This window comes from Plecotus auritus (genome assembly GCF_963455305.1).
Source record: "Plecotus auritus genome assembly, chromosome: 2".
NCBI classification, from domain to species: domain Eukaryota; kingdom Metazoa; phylum Chordata; class Mammalia; order Chiroptera; family Vespertilionidae; genus Plecotus; species Plecotus auritus.
This window is the reverse complement of record NC_137771.1, coordinates 128,510,522-128,529,111: the sequence shown is the minus strand read 5'-3', so window position 1 is coordinate 128,529,111 and position 18,590 is coordinate 128,510,522. Positions and strand designations below refer to the sequence as shown.

General features: G+C 38.0%; 1 protein-coding gene across 5 annotated transcripts in view; it reads left to right on the top strand.

The window, feature by feature from the left end:
• The window catches only part of ROBO1 (roundabout guidance receptor 1), a 1,316,070-nt gene that overhangs the window by 387,449 nt on the left and 910,031 nt on the right, over window positions 1-18,590 (top strand). The window contains exon 1 of one of the 5 annotated variants that reach the window (XM_080657739.1): window positions 8,290-8,567. The exons of the other annotated variants lie outside the window; for them this stretch is intronic. The gene's annotated coding sequence lies outside the window, so the exon portion shown is untranslated. Of the gene's footprint in view, window positions 1-8,289; window positions 8,568-18,590 lie in introns of those variants that run through there. 5 annotated transcript variants of the gene reach the window in all.

The following is an 18,590-nucleotide window of genomic DNA, read 5'->3' as shown; positions in this document are numbered from 1 at the left end:
ACTTGTCCAAGACTCCAGTGCTAACCAGTGATGGAGTTGAGATCTGAGCCTGGGTCTGCCTCTCTAAACACAGTCTTTTATCCTAAACCACGATTCTCCTCTAGAATCTCAAAGAGCAATTTTCACTAGTAAAACATCAAGAAATAAATGAAGCCCTAACCGGTTTGGCTCAGTGGATAGAGCATCTGCCTGCGGACTCAAGGGTCCCAGGTTTGATTCCGGTCAAGGGCATGTACCTTGGTTGCGGGCACATCCCCAGTGGGGGGTGAGCAGGAGGCAGCTGATTGATGTTTCTCTCTCATTGGTGTTTCTAACTCTCTATCCCTCTCCCTTCCTCTCTATAAAAAATCAATAAAATATATTTTAAAAAAAGAAAGTAATAAAAATGCAAAGACAAGAAAGAAGCACAGGAACCCAAACAGAATACATTGTACCAGAGGATAAACTCATCTAGTGAATGTTTATTGAGGTTCAGGAATATAAAAATAGTCAGACAAAGCTCTTTTTCTATGAGCTCACAGTTCAATGGGAAAGACATATATAAACAAATGTTGCACCATACCATTTTAGCAATGGTGTGTCCACAGTGACCACAGGAGCAGCGAGAGTGCCTCATAACCTTCAAAGAGGGATGAAGTGGATCTGCACTGAGGAGGAGATGTTGGAGCAGAGTCTTGTCATAAAAGTAACTGTAGCAGTTACTATAGAAACGGGAGGGCAAGGGCATCAGAACAAGAAAAGACAGCATGCGCAGAGGAGCATAGAAAGTATGGGCTGAAATCTAGGGTGATTCTTTACGAGGAGTCATGTAAGATGATGCCAGACAGGGAGAGAGGACCTGACATGTTGTGCAAAGTCATATTAAAGCTCTAAATTAGTCACACTGGGCTAAGTAGAACAGTAATAATATTACATGTGTGAACTCATTGACCGCAATGGCTGACACAATGTACCCCTAAATAAATCAGCGTCACAGAGTGGATGCAAAAATGTGTGCTACTTTATAACTTGGACTCTGGAACAAAATGTCTGTTCCTGGATTCTTGTTCTACACTTCTGTGGTTTCGGGAAAACATTTAATCACTCCGAGTCTTACTTTTCTTTTCTGAAAGAGACAAATAAAAAATTACAGCAACATTAGCAGCAATAATAACATTCTGTATTAATATTTTATTAATGCTTGCTTTATTCCATGTAACATTTTAGGATATTTAATGGCATTCACACATTTAGTATTCACAACCACCCTACAAGTCAGATAATATTGTTATTCTCACTTTAGCGAACATAAAACTGAGGCCAAAAGAAGTTAAGTAAAGACACAGAATTGAGCATGTATGGATTCTGCCCAAAGAGTCCCATTGCAGGGCACATACTGCTGTTAACACTGGGTGGAAGGTCCATGGTGCCTTGCTCGAATGTCTGGCAGCTGGTGCACGCTGTCAGCTGCAGTGCCTCTCTCATCTCCACGTGGCCTCTGAGCCTCCAGGAGGAAGGAGCAGAGTCCTTCTGTGGCAGTCTCTGGGCAGGGTTCCCAGAAAGCAAAAGCAGATGCTGTAGACCTCATAAGGCCCAGCCTCAGAAGTCAGGCACGTCACTTCTGCTGCATTCCACTGGTAAAAATAAGTTACAAGGCTAATCCAGATTCCAGTGGCATGGAAATAAACTTCTCCTCCTCATGGGAGAATTGGCAAACCCACATATAAATGAGCATTTTGGATGACAGGAACTATTGAAGTCATCTTTGCAAGCCACAATCCTTTCAGGGCTACCATTTCTCTTGTCAGTAGCCACATTCACAGTTCTGTACAAGAACATTGATGAAATTCAAGTGTCACAAAAGCCTCAAATTTTTAGTATGCTATACTAAATATTTATTGGCAAAATGTGTTTTAGGGAGGTTTTGCTAATATGAGTTAATTTTCTAGTGTAATTTAACCAGTACATTGATTAGAATAAAGCATTATCTTTTTTCATGAATATGGTCACTCAATATTCTTCTGTATGTGAACATTTCCATTTATTCTGTCAGTGATAACACTAGGTCTTGTTTCTGTTCCAAAAATGCAGAATCTCAGGAAATAGCTGGTCATGTAGGAAAATAATGACACTTTGGAATGGATTAAGTACACTCTAGTGTCATATGAAGTAGCACATAGTTTATAGCATGACTAGAGGCTCTGTGCATGAAATTCGTGCACCGGGGGGAGGGGGTGTCCCTCAGCCCAGCCTGCACCCTCTCCAATCTGGGACCCCTCTAGGGATGTCCCAGTAGGATCGGGCCTAAATGGGCAGTCAGATATCCTTCTCACAATCCAGGACTGCTGGCTCCCAACTGCTCGCATGCCTGCCTTCCTGATTGCCCCTAACCACTTCTGCCAGCCAGCCTGATCACCCCCTAACCACTCCCCTGCCAGCCTGATTGATGCCTAACTGCTCCCCTGCCAGTCCGATTGACCCTAATTGCCCTTCCCTACAGGCCCGGTCTCCCCAAACTTCCCTCCTCTGCCAGCGTGGTCACCCCTAACTGCCCTCCTCTGCAGGCTTGATCACCCCCAACTGCCCTCCTTTGCAGGCCTGGTCCCTCCCCTGCTGGCCATCTTGTGGCGGCCATCTTCTGTCCACATGGGTGCAGCCATCTTTGACCACATGGGGGCAGCCATCTTGTGTGTTGGAGTGATGGTCAATCTGCATATTACTCTTTTATTAGATAGGATAGAGGCCTGGTGCATGGGTGGGGGCCGGCTGGTTTGCCCTGAAGGGTGTCCCGGATCAGGGTGGGGGTTCCCTTGGGCCATAGGGTGGCCTGGGCAAGGGGCCTGTGGTGGTTTGCAGTTCAGCCACACCCCCCGGCAACCCAAGTGAAGGCCCTGGTATCTGGGATTTATTTATCTTCTATAATTGAAACTTTGTAGCCTTGAGCGGAAGCTAGGGCAGGCCAGGACATGTGGAAAGCTTGGCTTCCTCCATTGCCGGGGAAACCCAAGCCTCCTGCTCACTCCGTGACTGCTGCCATTTTTGTTGGGATTTATTTATCTTCTATAATTGAAACTTTGTAGCCTTGAGTGGAGTCCACGGCCGGCCAGGGTGTGTGGGAATCTTGGCTTCATCCATTGCAGGGGAAACCCAAGCCTTCTGCTCGCTCCATGCCCACAGCCATCTTGGTTGGGTTAATTTGCATACTCGCTCCTGATTGGTTGGTGGGTGTGGTTGTGTGTAGCAGAGATAAGGTCAATTTGCATATTACTCTTTTATTAGATAGATAAGTATTTATATTGGGTTCTAGCAGAAGACTACTTTTTGGTCACTGTTGGTATGCTTTTCAGTGGTTTATTAGAAGGCTAGTATACATTTCATGGATGAGAATTGAAAATGCTGGAAATACTGACTATCCTATGGATAGTCTTATCCCTCCATATTATTTCATTATGGCAAGATATTAAGACCAGATTTTAAAGGTTAGTATTTTGAAAATTACTCTATGTAAGGAAGATCATAATCATTGATATTCAAACCCAATGCCAGGCATGCTTAGAGCATGGAGTGAGTGTGGTTAATGAGATGCCTACACAGTGATGACCGGCTGTCTACTTTTCATATACATTTTCCAGGGAAGTGTCAAAATGAACATCAATTCCCTGTCATCAGTTTCCAGATTAATTGGCCCAAACCCTCTTGTAGCATTACACCTTGTAATAAATTAAACCATAGACTTAGAAGTCAAAATAAGCTTTTTCACGTGAACTAAAATTCTGCACGCAAAATGGGCTCAGAGGAGTTAAGGAAGTGCAGCTCAATGGCCACAAGCTAAGCAATGAACACTCTCATTTCTTTTTATGTTTAAATTGTAGTTCTTTTATACAGACACAACCTTAGAATCCACTTGAAAAAAAAATGACTTCTCACCCTCTGGAGGGTGGAACTTGTGATGCTCAGGGGCAGGAAAGCTGTGAAACCGCTGGGTGCTGATTCAATACAGGACAAAGAGATTATCTTGTTTGTCTAATGAAACATGAGGATCTACCTAGTCACTTCCTTTCTATGTATAATAGTGCTGGGCTTCTTCCTCTGGCCTTGCAAATGCACATCCAGGTCTCTTCTCTTGTCTTGTGCTCCTTTAGTGAGTATTCTGATACTAGTCATCCTTTGTCCCTGACCAACATTTAATTTTAGTCTGCTTAGCTCAAAACTTCTCATCCTTGAAATGTAATCCATTTCCCACATATTTTTAACAATGTTTTTTTCTTTAATGATTTATACCCTTATTTATTTGTGTGTGTTTTTAGTTATAGTCCTAAGTTTGCTTTCTGTCTGAACAATGAAATCATGAGTTTATAGTAATGGTTATTTCTAATAACTGTTTAGCACCTAATATACAGTCTCTCTCTCTCTCTCTCTCTCTCTCTCTCTCTCTCTCTCTCTCTCGCCCCCTTTCACTCCCCCTATCTAGCTCTCTATAAATCTATATATTTATCACTCTCATATACTGGTAGTTAATAAATAATTTCAGGCCTCCTAGTAGCCTATTTTGTATACCTATGAATCCAATTTAAAAATTTGTTGTTAATGTTATTTGCATTAAACAGTTCTGTTTATTTGCTTGTTAATTTATTCATCCAATTAAATAATTGTTGTATGTATAAATTGCTGTTCTGATTACTGGTTAGTGACATTTTGGAAAGTTATTTAAGGAAAGAAAGTCAGTTCCAAAAACTGCTGGTCACCCTTCTCTTCATCCTGATCCTCCAATCTGTTTAGATAGCTCCACCCCAAGATGTTCATCCCAGACCCCTTGTGGCAACCTTGGGACCCCTTCTCCCTCACCCTCTATGTGCAACTGGTCAGCTGATCTTGTTGACTCTGCTTCCAGAATATGTTACTAATGTATTCACTTTCTATTCATTTTTCTTTTATTTCTATCACTGTTGGTATAAATTTGTCATTTAAATAAAAAGATGGTCTCCTAATTTTCCTACTTCCATTTTGACACCCTCCAACTTATTCTCTCTATTGGAAGATTAATTGGTCAATGCAAAAATCTATTCCTTCTTAAAAACCTTAGAAACAGTCCAGAATCCTTAACTTAGCTTTCAGGGCCCAAACTGAAAAAGCTCACTTCCTTTTTCTCTAGCTGTTCTTTCCTCCTAACATTTGCCAAGCTCTTCTGTGCCTGAGAAATTTTTCACAAACTTTCTGTCTGGTTGAACCTATTTTCTGCTTCCCCCACTTGTCATATAAGTGCTTATGCTTTGCTTACTCAAAGAACCTTTATATTAAGTTTCCTTCTTAAAATCATTTTTTAAATCTTCCCTTTTACTTCAATGCATATGCAATTTAAAAGTATGTATCTAATGGTAGGATTTTATTATATGGTGTCTATTTCTCCTCACTCGACTATCAGCTCTATGAGGGCAGCAACCACATCTATTAATTCATCGTAATTCCTCAGTAATTAGGCTTGTGCCTGGCACATGTTGGATGCTCAGAAAACATTTGTTGACTGAGTAAATGACAGAAGATTTTCACTGCTCCCATTATCTTCTATGAGTTAGAATTTATTTGTTAAGTTAGTGGACATGGAGGTACTGATCAATTTTACCCAGGAAGAATGAGATTACCACGTTCCTTTGTTTAAGAACAGTGTGTTTGCACAGCCAAATGGAAGGAGTGTTTGGAGCAGGAAGAAAAAGAAGGTGCAGACATGCACTTTGCCTTTTTAAAGGCTTTAAGTTGAAATAGCTGTGGACATGTGAAATTACTGCCAAATAACTGGCTTTGGACCAATTCGGAATGTAAAAGCAGACTAAGCCCATCTGCTGATAGTTTTCAAAGCCTTTATGTTTCAGGTTTGCATATTTGGAAGTTGGTCTTTGTAAGTAACTAGGATTTCCTATTTATCCATTCACATCTTGTAACATAATGGCAAAGGAAAACGAAGGACAGCATGTAAATAAGAACACAGGAAAAGAATGAAAGAAGTTATCCTGGTTGTTTTAAATAGTCATATTTTAATTTTAAAATTTACCAACACAAACCAGTATCCATAACGTAGGAAAATATATGGTCAACAAACTTGATGATTTTTTTTTTATGTATGGCAATTACTCCTGAGTTTAGGGATATAAGAAAACATAATAGAGTTAGGCTTACAAAGACCTATATACCTGTGTTGAACACACACACACACTTTAAAATAATGTGCTTAGTTGTCTACCTACAGATGAACAAGCCATGGAAAAAATCTATAATTATCCCTGGAAAACTCTGAGATGATAAACCTCTATTAAATTATTAAGCATTATTCATAGAATTATATAAATTACAAATGGGAAAAAAGGCTTTTCAAGCAGAAAGATAATCATATGTGCAAAGACTTAACAGTTTGGAAGTTCGTGTTCTTTTGAGAGTGGAGGAGTTTCCCAGTATGGCTAGATTTTGAGATAAAGCTTTAGTTAATGCACCCAGATATCAAGATATTTTCTCTTCTGTGATTCCACAAAACTCCCATATGGGTTTTCATTGCATTTATCATACCACCTGAAAAATTAGTTGTTTAAATATGTCTTTCTCTTTAAACTCTAAGCTTATATCTACATGTAGGCATTCAAGGAATATATCTTGGATCAAAGAGTCTGGATAATATAAGTTGGAACCAGATACAGAATGCTCTGCCTTATATGATTACTTAAGAAGTTTAGAATTATGGTTCGTTTCCTTAAAGGATGGGGAGATTCATAATAATAATCTAAATTTCTAGCTTCTTTTAAAAATTTTGAAACATCTGGCAACCCAGAATTTGTAATCCAGCTGGCAACATCCAACTGAATTTGTGTGTCAGCTGCCACCTTTCACAGGGCTTTCTCTGCACATGGCCGCAATACCCATCTCCCCGTCCTGCCTTCTACCAGCCTGTTTCAGCAAATTTGTGTTATCGCTTGGATGCTGTAGACCTTTTTGTCCTCTTTCTTTCTCTTCTGATGCACTAACAGTAAACAGTACATTCTCAGGTATGTGTTTTAGAAATATGTTTTGTCAGCTGTGTGAACTATTTAACTATAGTTAGGTTAGGTTGTAGAATATCATTATGTGTTTGGCAGTATCCTAAAATAGCGTTATATGCTTATTAAAACAACTGCATGCATGTTATTGTTCTGTATTATTCTTAGAAGAATACAATATTTTTATTATTAAAAATAGAAATTTGATCCTAAAGTGAAGGTAAACTTCTTATGTCTTTAAGGGTAGTTTCAAAATAATCCAGACAATATTGCAATTTGCCCACAGGAAATAAACATAATTGTAAAACAGAGAAGTCTAATTTACTAAAATAAAAGTCTGCTCAGCTCATGAGGTGATAAAAATCATTCTGCAAGAGAGAGGAGAGATGGAATATACCAACATGTTTTACAAAGCAAGCAAACATGTTTACAGTGAAATGCAGACGATCCTTGAATGTACATGTACATCACATTTTATCTGCTTCATGGATTTGGGATATTTGAGGCAGATTGTCTTTTTTACATTATTCTCTAAATATAAAAATTGCATAGTACAAGTTAAGTAGGAAGCATGATTGTTTACCACTCCTTTCTCCAGAGATATTTTTATCATCTTAGCAGTAGATATTTATATATCTAATCCCTTCTCTAAGAAATTAGATAGAGCTTTGAGACCAAGTGTGTGTTTTTTTTCTCTCCTCAACAACCACCTCTGTTTGAAATGAGGTGTGTTAGCAATGCCCAAATTAAATATCCTGCTTCATCAAGTACTATAATCTGTGGTACAGAATGTGTAGGTGGGAAAATGCTGAAATCTCAGCTCTCTCCTGTTATCGTGTTATGAAAAATGTTGACAAACATTTGGAAGAAGTGAGAGTTGGCAGGAGCAAGTTAGGAACTGGGAGCTGCAGAAAGACTAGAGAAAATTGTCAGCTTATCTCTCCTGACATTTTGCTTATGTCTAAAGGAAGGTTTTACTTCCCTTTCAATGTTTTTAACATTTTCTGCATAATTCAAATTAAAAGCCTGATGAGAAGCTACCTGCTTTTTAAAAATTTATGGGGAAAACAGCATTTTTGCATTTCTGCTGAATAAAATGACAGGATTGGCTCCAGGTTTCTAGCCCAGTACAAGCCTTCAGGTTCGACTGTGACAGCACTCACAGAGGTTATTTTTACCTGGCATGGCTGTGCTGTTGCTGATGCTGCTGCTCTCAATGGCAGAAATAACTTCTGCGGGTGTCTCGGGCAGAATGAAAGCTGGGTCAAGGTGGAGAGGTGAAAAGAATCGTGAGTAACCAGGATTTTTTTAATCTTGGTGCATTTCTTTCCTTCTTCTTATATTTAGGAATGCACACGTCTGCCTAGCTTTGCATTTTGCAGCAATTCTAAGAGGTTGTTTTAAGACTTAAAATAATTTTATACATTAAATATGCATGCAGGGTAATTGGGCTCCACCTTCTGTGGGCTCCACACATCTGCAATACTGTTCTGGATTTTATTGCAAGACTTTTGCTTGGCTTCTCTAGTTAACTCTTACAGTTCCTGAGATTCTGAAGACTTTGAGAAGGTAGGTCCAAAGGCCAAGTATGTAAGTTAATATTACCTCTTCTTCATAAAGTTCAAGTATGTTCCTGACATTTGATGATATTCAAATGCTAGCTAAGTTTTAAAAAAGATTCTTATATCAGGTATTTTGTACTGAGGTAACAAGAAAAAAATAAAATAGCAAATATTTAGGAATTCTGGTTTGAATAACTTAAGAGTTGATGCTTAATAATTGGGAGTTGCAGGTTGATAAATACTTTACTCTTTGGAGTCATTATCTTTTATTCTTTATTCTTTCCCTATGGAAATGCAAGATCTCTACAATTTCACTATTAGATGTGTTTATGTTTTTAAGCCATAAAATATTTAAACTAGTATTTTAGTTATAGAACTGAATCCACTTCTTGTATCATGTCAGGAGAAGGAACTGGTTTTGAGATGTGTTTCCCTCTTGAGCTAATTGACCAGATCCAGCCACTGTTCTCCCTGACTAGCCCATCAGCACCATAGGTGGAAGGGTCCCGCACGCGCCTGTGTGTGAGTGTGTGTGTGTGTGTGTGTGTGTATGCGCGCACACATGCGGGTGCCTGTGTGCCTTGGTGCATGTGCGTGTGTGTGTGTGTGTGTGTGTGTGTGTGTGTGTGTGTGTAGAAAGCTTAAATGTAGATACAGCCATCTTCTCCAAGTTTAGAAGAAAAAACATTGTCTTCCCTATATCTCTTTTAAAATATGGAAATGGACCCAGGACTCGGGAGAAGTGGATGCTTCTTTTCAAATGTTGTAAAAGGCTAGGAAGAGGCATATCAATGAACCTATTTTACTGAAACTTCCTCCAGTTTAGGTTAAGATTCAAAGTAAACATGGAATTACTTGATAAGCTTATGACTTTCACTTAAATCATGGCTTTGACCCATTCATGGTTCCGATTGGCCTGAGTGGGAGTCAGAATGCTCTGATGGGTAACTCAATGAGGACTGGACGCCACACATGCTGGGAAAGTTATCAATTTAACTTGCTCAGCTTCCAGCTGAATTTCTCAGTAACCAATTACTACTGGCCTTTGTCTTTCTGTTTCCTTTTTTTCTTTTTTCTTTAGTCTCTCCTTCTTCTTGTGAGTCGGGAAAAGCATACCTATAACCCTGATTGTTATACTCTCCAGAAACAATAATTGATTGATCTTATTGACCTTTTCTTCTCTGGACATGCACATCATCCTGATGTTGTCCCTGACCATACTAAGGTGAAACCAGAAAGTATGAATTTTGCATTCCCATTGGAGAACACTGAAGTAGGAATTCAATCCCCCGCGAAGTCCAAGGTTCATCACTTTTACTCCACATTTTGGACTTAAATCAAATCACTCCTGTCCACAACATTTGTTAAATGTTTTGGTTGTCTAGCCTTATAAACTTGTTCACCCAATTAATTTATAGACACAGCTCTATAATAAAAATGTTTAGACTTCTAATTCCATGTTCTTTGCATTACCTAAAGCTTCTCAGAGAACAATCTGACTATAAAAACTCCACACCCAGTTCCTAAATCAGTTTTGGGTCCATTTTTTAAAGCAATAGCCTCAAATAATTCAGTTTGAGGATACTCATGTAGGCATTCCCAAAAGTCTTCTTCTGGTTGGACATAAATAAATAACTTTAAAGGACCAACTTGAGAATTTCCAACATTTAAAGTATTTTTTTTCAAGGAAAGAATGCTTGGGGAAAAAAGAGGAGATGAGATGTGGGGAAACGGGTTGAATTCTGATAAAAATAATTGCTATTAATATATAGAAAAATATTTCTGTTTATAAATTATTTGACTCCACAAGAGGTGACTGAGCTATAATGCTTTCTATTGTGATCACTAAACAGCAGGGTAGAGGATAATACAAAATCTTAAATGCTTGTGTTCCAACGCTTTACATTTCTTTTTTTTAAATATATTTTTTATTGCTTTCAGAGAGGAAGTGAGAGGAAGAGATAGTTAGAAACATTAATGATGAGAGAGAATCATTGACTGGCTGCCTCCTGCATGCACCCTACTGGGGGATTGAGCTCTCAACCCCAGCATGTGCCCTTGACCGGAATCAAACCCGGACCCTTCGGTCCCCAGGCCAAAACTCTAGCCATGAACCAAACCAGCTAGGCCCAAACTCTTTACTTTTCAAATAAACTTCTTGGAAAAACCAAATTGAGTAATCCAAGCTCACCTTTGTACTGAAGAATTTGAATGATAAGAGCAGAGACACTTCACTGAATATTTCTCAATTAAGAGAATTCCTTAATTAAGGGATATTGATCAATTGATTCCCAACAATGAGTAAATTGTGAAAGAGAGCTTGTATTCAACTTAATACATACATATCCTTTTGGGGGAATTTGCATAATATATTTAGAGGGATAGTCAATTTTCTAATGATTTGAGGGTTTTATAATATATTTTAAATGGCTGTGATAAAATCAAGATAAGAGCCCTGTCTAGAAAGTAAGTAGAGTAGATCCTGTGAAACCTAATCTGTTGCAAACATGTATTATATAATGACAAAAAAAACTCATAAAGGGCTTATTAGATTCAGAAACACTGCATGTCATATAACTGAATCATTTAGTTTATATATGTATTGCTCCACTAATAGACTATAAACCCCATGAAGGCAAGAACTTTCTAGCTCTCTTGTTAGTGTTTCTTTCCTCAGCTTAGCTAAGTTCATGGAAAATACATTTATTTAATGAATATTGATTGATTGAATAATGTATGAAGAGAAATTCAATTAAGGAAAAGACTCCAGTCCTGTGCAGGTGGCTCAGTTGGTTGGAGATCATCCAGTACATCGAAAATGTTGTGTGTTCAATCCCTGGTCAGGGCACATAAGAAAGTCAATCAATTGATGTTCTCTCTCACATCAATATTTCTCTCTTTCTTGTTCTCTCTCTTTCCTTGTTTCCCTCCCCCAAATCAATAAGCATATCCCTGGGTGAGGATTAAAAAAGAAATCTAAAGGAAAATACTCCAAATTAAGAAAAGTTTTCATTGGATATTTTAATTATATATAATCTCTATATTATTTAATACTTTTGAGGCTTTCCTCATTTTACTTAAAAAAGTAAGCATTAGGTGTTTTTGTTTGTTTTTTATTTAAAAGCAGTCATATCACCCAACAAAAATCAGGTATTATGAACGTAACATATATGTAATCTTTGATCCCTTAGATTAATTCATCAGATAGATTTTAAAGAAAAAATAACTATAGTTTACAGAAACTCCACAACATGACAAGGAAAATAAAAGCGACAGAATATTGGTAATAAGTGTGCAATAATTTTACTGTACATCAATAGTTAATGATGTATATACTTTAATGCTTATTTGATTTTGGTTTATAAGATATATTTATCTTCCTCAATTTTTAAAGTAGATGATAACATTTTAACAGTAAATCAAACCTTATAATAAACTAGAGGCCCAGTGTGTGAATTGGTGCACAGGTGGGGTCTGGCCAGCCCACCTCGATGGGGGCTGATTGGGGCCAGGCCAGCATGGGGGAGGGGCTTCAGGAGGTTGGCCACCCTCAGTGGGCATCATAGAGACCGGTCGTTCTGGTTGTTCTGGTCGTTCTGGTCGTTCCGGCATTCCAGATGTGGGCGATAGATAGATAGATAGATGATGATAGATAGATAGATGATGATAGATAGATAGATAGATAGATAGATAGATAGATAGATAGATGATAGATGGATGATAGATAGATGATAGATACCTTCTTGCCTTATCTTGCAAAATATTTATGAATGAATAATTATTGATATTTTATTCTAAACAAACCATATAGAAACTGAAACAAAACAAAATTAACGAACTCCAGTAGTGGATTCTGTTAGGGAAGGAGCCTGAACATAGTGCTCTGAAATTTTGACAGGGAAGGACACAGAAATAAAATCACTGTCAGAATGAAATTAAGAATGCAATAATGACTTCGAGAGACAATTTTACTAAGTAAGTAATATCTGTTCTTCAGATTCACACAAGTGAAACTGAAAGCAATAAATGTCATAAGTTTGTATCACTGATTTCTTCCCCAAAGTTTATATTGGCAGAATTTTAATATATTATAAGAAAATGAAGTTTATAGAGTCTTTTCAACAAAATAAAGTCCCAAAATTGTGAATTTCTGTATACCAGCCATTTATTGGCACCGCTGAGTGACTACATGAGGGGGATAAATATCCACATAGTCTTTTCTTTTGTGTAATTTCAAATTTTAAGAAATGTGTTTATAAGTCCATGTTTCTGTCTCCCTTTCTCAAATTTGCTGATTGAATTCTACAAAACTATAATAAAAAAGAGCTATGTGTAAGGATAAAAAGAGCTGGGTCACATTATTAAAACTCTAAGCTAATCAGAAAATTCCCAGGACCTTTATAAAATGCTTTAAATGTGAACTGTATTCTTGCCCTTAAATTGTAAACCTAAAACACATTTCCAGGAATAACTTGCTGTGGCTAAAACACTTTAGCCTTAAACTGTCCCACCCACCATTACCACTGCCAGACACACACACACACACACACACACACACACACACACACACACTGCAACTTCCCTTTAACATTGTCAAACCATGTCCTCTGGAAAAAAAAAAATATCCCCATAAATACAAGTATACCACAATTTATTTCTTTTTTTGATATTTTACCTCTCATCTCATTTGCAAATGAAATCCCTCATTATTTTTAATCACCTGCTCCTTTTTTCTGTCACTGACCGCAGGTCAAATATTTCTTGTAGAAAAATTTTGAAATATTAGAATTATACAAGGCTGATCTTTTAGAGACACCCTGAAGTCATTTAAAATAAAATTTAAAAATATTTTCACAAACACATAGCTACCCTTGCTATTTCTCCAATTTTGTTTTATCTTTGTCACTTTATTGACAATATCCTTACACTGCACAATCCCAACAGCTTAATACTGCAAAACAATTTTTAACTCTTCTTTCAGTTCTAGTTTTGTAATGCTAAAAGCCATTTGAATAGACTTAAAACTTTTTTTTGAAAAATAGTGTTTCACCATTTACTCTTTATTTCTTCTAATCTTTCCCAACTCTTCCTATATTATGAATTTTTGAGAATACTATTTATAAAGAAATACCATGTTCAATAAGTTAAAATTATGTACAGCTGTAATCTACAATATAAAGATATGTCAGAAACATATTTACTATTTCTTGTTCTTTTTTATACCCAGTAAGAAAATATCCTTGCAATGTTGATCAGATAATGAAGTTGATACCAAAAATCAATAGATTTATGGTGAAGTAAAGTATAAGTAGTTAGTTACCTAGAGGCAGAGATTAGTATCTAAGATACTCTAAAACCGCCCAACATCCACAGTGCAATGCAAAACAACTGGGAAAGCGGAGAAGCTGATAGGATTTAGAGAAAGAGCATAGTGTGCTTCCTTAAAGATAAAAAGCAGGACTGGAGACCTTAACATGCAATGGACATCGTGTCCTTTGCAGAACAAGTCCTCCTCTTTGAACTACCAGTTGGAGTCAGAAAGTAGAGATCCCAAGCCCTGCAGTAACAAATGCATGGAACACAGGAGCATTATTTTTATATTGTGACACCTTAAAGATATACAACATGCGATGGTGAAACTCTGGAAACTGTACCAAACTTCTTTTCATAAGGATCAATATAATGTAGCATGATCATTTGTAGTGCGATATTTTAAGAAAAACCAATGTGTTTTCTATTACTAGTTTTCTGTAAATTTAGCTGAAATTAATTACAAAAAATTTCAATGGGACAAAGCAGGAACTTTCCATTCAAACTCTAGGTAACAAAAATCAATTAAACTATTTGAATTATTATTTTTTAATATAAGAAATTTCCAGAGATACTTTTTAAATAATTATAGCAAGAAAAAACTGAAATTAAATAAAATTGACCACATGTGTCTGTTTTGTCACTTCATTTTCATTTAATCTGATGCCATTTAACATTTATTAAAATAATATTTTTAGAAATACCAATGATTTTATTTTACACTAGTCTTATTACACATTTATGGTAAGTGTATGCTTTATAGACAATGAAATCATTAAGGCAGCAACACAGGCCTGTTATGCCTCTGTCCCTTCCTATTTGGTCAAATACCTGATAGTTCACAAAACCAAGTTTAACTGATGGCAGAAAATGAGCCGCCTTCAGTAGTTGACACCAAATCATTTTATCTACACCCGAGGAACTCTAGGACAAGGGTAACAACATAAAAGCAACTTTCTTTCATTCCATTTCTCCAGATTGCTATGCCTGTTGTCTCAGAATGACTACAGACACCAGATGACAGATAAGGGCTTTCCAGTTAGTTATGTTTGTAAGGTCCATTCCGACCTTACCAATTTTGTGTTTTGTATTCCACTGACTACCTATCAGAAGATTGTGGTGGATATAGCTCTGTTACTATATCCACCCATATGCAGAGAAGACAGGTTATAAAAGATAATTTTGCCCATAGTCGTGCCATAAATGTCAACAATTTAAAGCTGAAGCAGATGAAAGGAAAGTAAATGTCTTGATCATATACATTTCAGGGTAGCTTTGTTGCCTCAAGTTCCCTTACTCTCAAATCTGAGGACCAAGAGAAAGCACTCAGCTGTTCCTTCAATGCTTAGGAAGACAGCTGAACTCAGCTGTCACCCACACGAATAGAAAAGCAATTTCTCAGGTAATCCCCCCTCAGACTATTCCACATTGAAAGGTTAAAAATCTGGAGACGCAGGATTTCAAAAAAAGCAACAATTCTGATTCCACTTTGGTAAAAGTCATAGAAATTAAATGTGTCAGGTATTATAAAGAGGTGAGTAATTTAATGGGGTGAAGAGGATGATTGTCTATAACCTCAGATTTGCTAAATCCAGTATTCATCCCAGCGTTTGAAACAGAGAAATGACCCTAAATGATTCCAACATGATGATTTTAAATATCTCCTCTATATTGATTTCAAATATAATATTTTGGTTCTAACTAATTTACTCATGAATTTGAAAAAGCTGAAAGAAAAGCGTTCCATAACAGATTTTTTTCTCATCTAATAGTACAGATGGGAACCAACAAATCTGGCCATGTCACTTATTTCTTTCAATTGACTACTATTTTCCAGTTGGCTCTGATTTTAAAATTAGAGATCTGAACTCATAAAAAATGGCCCCAGGGTATAGTAAAACCACACCTAAGAACAGAATGTCTTTGAAAACTTGTTATTTTGAAAAAGAGACAAGTTCAAAATTTTATGTTCACTAGTCCTTTCTAGAAACCACCTATTATTTTCCATTTGAAATTGTTCGTAGGTTACAGAAGTGTTAAAAAAAATTTATGTGCTAGAGCTTAGTTAGTTTTGGATAGTGTAGTGTAATGGACTAGTGTGCTTAAGGAAATGTTGTGATGAATGTATCACTGCTGTAACTGGTCAAAAATCCCTGCCAACATAGCAACCTTTTCTATAACTCTGTAGAAAACTCTTGCCATTAAGATTTTCACACTGTGTATCTGTGTGGTGTGGTTTAATTAATGTAAATAAATGATGAGCTGGGTCAAAGGTAGGATTGACTTGTTTCATCTATCATTTTTATCATGAAGAGAAGAACCCACAAAATTATTAGCATTAAAATGTCTAGCCTTGTTGTAAAGTATTTTGTTTTGTTTTTTCTAATCAGAGAGAAGAAATGGAGGTTCTTTAATGATGTAAAACTGTACAATTTATAAGTGGATTGAGGGAGCGTGAGCGATAATTTGAAAACATTTTGGTAGCCTATTAACCTAAAGCATGTAATGTTTAAATCATCATAGAATACCGTCAGAATCTGAACAAAGTTTATGGGTAAGGAGGCTATAAGCCCTGCCAACATTTTCATCAGTCACTGCCAAAAACATTTCTTCAATAAATAGTCATTTCTTCAATAAATGAACATGATCCTCAAAATTATTTCCCCATGAAAAGTAATGCTTAATTTAGATTAAAATGATAGTCAGTCTGACCCCAAATTTAATTTAGAGGAAAATAGTTAGGATGTCTCAAATATGTTTCAATATAATTATACTAGTAGCCCTGCACATGAATCCATGCACCAGTAGCTCTCTGAGGGGCCTGGCTACTCTGTGCCTGCTACCCAGAGGCTCTCCCTGGCCCAGAGGCTCATCCGTGGCCGGGCACAGAAGGCTTGCCTCATCACCATGGCAATGAAGCAAGCATTCCACCAGGCTGCTCACTCTGCCTGCTCTCAGCAGCCACCACCCACTCCCCCCCCCTCCCCCGGGACTGGGGGACTCCAATGGGGCTGAAAGGACTAGGCACCACCATCTTGTGGCTATGGGTGCCACCATCTTTGTGACAGAGTGATGGTTAATTTTCATATTACACTTTTATTACATAGGATCTTATGGAGTCTAAAAGAGCAGGTACCCTAGAGACAGACATACCAAGGTCCAATTCCAATCTTTCTACCTCCATGTGGTGAGAACTGACTTAACTGCTCTGAATCTTTTTCTTTAATCTGCTAAGTCAAGAAAAATCTGTTTTCTCCTACAAGTTGTGAAAATGAACCACACTGACCATACATTGTTGGCATATAAAAGTTCAAACACTGGTGGTAATAATATTACTGGTGTTGTGATTATTAATATTTAATTTTTCTTCACAAAATGGCTATTTATTGCACATACATCTCTGTATCATTTACCAATAGAAAGGGAGCTGTTTCCTGAGAGCATGTTGCTTGGCTGGAACAGAACCCAGAGCACTGCATGCAATGAAAGAATTTAACATACAGATGGCAGTGAAGGAATGGTGAAACAGGGTCTATAATTCCAAGAGAATTTTTGGCAATCTTTAAGGACAAGAGATTGGGGAATATATTTTTAATGGAATGAGAAATACTCTCCAGGTTGAAAAAAAATAAAATTCAAATCAAATCACAAATTTAATCTTATTTATGTTTATGTTCTCTAATTCTCACATAAATTCATATGGTATTGGGACAGCACTGAGATAGACAATTATCTTTTATTTTTTATTTATACTCTCAAAACCTATTAGAAAACACACTGAAAAATAGGTCATATATTGTGTCAACTGATTGTAAAAGAAATAATCAAGATCTTTGAACAAGTAGACTATCTAATAAAAGAGTAATATGTAAATTGACAGTACCTCCACTCCACCCACAAGCCATGCCCACCAGCCAATCAGGAGTGAGTATGCAAATTAACCCAACTAAGATGGCTGCAGCCATGGAGTGAGCAGGAGGCTTGGCTCTGCTCAAGGCTACAAAGTTTCAATTATAGAAGATAAATAAATCCCAGATTCCAGGGCCTCCACTTGGGTCACCGGAGCAGGGGGTTGCTGGCCTGCAAACCACCACAGGCCCCTCACCCAGGCCACCCCATGCCCCAAGGGAACCCCTACCCTGATCCGGGACACCCTTCAGGGCAAACCAGCTGGCCCCCACCAGTGTAACAGGCCTCTATCCTATCTAATAAAAGAGTTATATGCAAATTGACCATCACTCCAGCACACAAGATGGCTGCCCCCATGTGGTCAAAGATCCTGCCCCCATGTGGACAGAGATGGCTGCCACAAGATGCCCAGCACGGGAGGGCAGTTGGAAGGGACCAGGCCTGAAAGGGAGGGCAGTTGGGGGCAATCAAGCCTGGAGGGGAAGGCAGTTAGGGGTGACCAGGCCTGCAGGGGAGGGCAGTTTGGGGGGACTCAGGCCTGCAGGGGAGAACAGTTGGGGGGGACCCAGGTCTGCAGGGGAGGGCAGTTAGGGGCAAACAGGCTGGCAGGGGAGCAGTTAGGCATCAATCAGGCTGGCAGGGGAGTGATTAGGGTGTGATCAGGCTGGCAGGCAGAAGTGGTTAAGGGGCAATCAGAAAGGCAGGCAGGCGAGCAGTTGGGAGCCAGCAGTCCTGGATTGTGAGAGGGATGTCTGACTGCCTGTTTAGGCCTGATCCCAGTAGGATCGGCCATAAACAGGCAGTCGGACAT